Source organism: Cynoglossus semilaevis, chromosome 4 (assembly GCF_000523025.1).
Source record: "Cynoglossus semilaevis isolate Cse_v1.0 chromosome 4, Cse_v1.0, whole genome shotgun sequence".
In the NCBI taxonomy this organism is placed as follows: domain Eukaryota; kingdom Metazoa; phylum Chordata; class Actinopteri; order Pleuronectiformes; family Cynoglossidae; genus Cynoglossus; species Cynoglossus semilaevis.
In genome coordinates, this window is record NC_024310.1 from 553,220 (window position 1) to 553,952 (window position 733).

Consider the following 733-nt stretch of genomic DNA (forward strand, 5'->3'; position numbering starts at 1 on the left):
GTGGTGGGTGTGAGGGGAACGGGGGGGGGCGACTGTGTGTGACGAACTAAATGGGTGTTAAACCCCACCACACATTCATCAGCGTGCGGCCATAACCACAAAGTTAGAACTGCCGACCCGAGGTCACGGTGGGAAACAGTGAATCAATACGGTGGGCTCGGCCCCTGGAGGTACGCTCCACCTCTAAATATAGGACACCATCAGCCGTGGCCCGTGTGATCGATGAAACGATCCATCACTTCACAATAAACCGCCGGGCGTGGCATGAAGCGGAGTCAAGCGCCGTGGTTTCAGGCTCCCTCCAGTGTCGCGTCACACTCCGCTCCGAGGACGGAGATCACGTTCAAGGCGTCTTTTCAAAAGAGAAACAGGAACCATTTATGCAACGCTGGCCTGAACCGTACAGGAAGACGTTGCCTGGTTACTTTTGTCTAAAACGCTGAACTAAAAAATGTACGTGAGGAACAGTGAGTGGTGTCAGTTTCTCCCAGAGGGCAGCCTTCATCAGAGCTCAGAGCCACAGGTGTGAAACACAGACACTGTGACACTGTGACACTGTTATACTGTGACACTGTTACACTGTTACACCCACAGTGTTGTCCACAGACACATTAAAGGAGTTTAAAGGCAACAAAGTGGGAAAGTCTCTGACAGACAAAGCTGCTGATTGGCTGATATAAAAACAACGTTCAGTTCCACAGTCCACAGTCTGACGACCCCCCCACCGCCCCCC

At 52.4% G+C, this 733-nt stretch overlaps 1 protein-coding gene across 1 annotated transcript in view; it reads right to left on the reverse strand.

Moving 5' to 3' along the window:
- The window catches only part of golim4a (golgi integral membrane protein 4a), an 8,242-nt gene that overhangs the window by 5,977 nt on the left and 1,532 nt on the right, over positions 1–733 (reverse strand).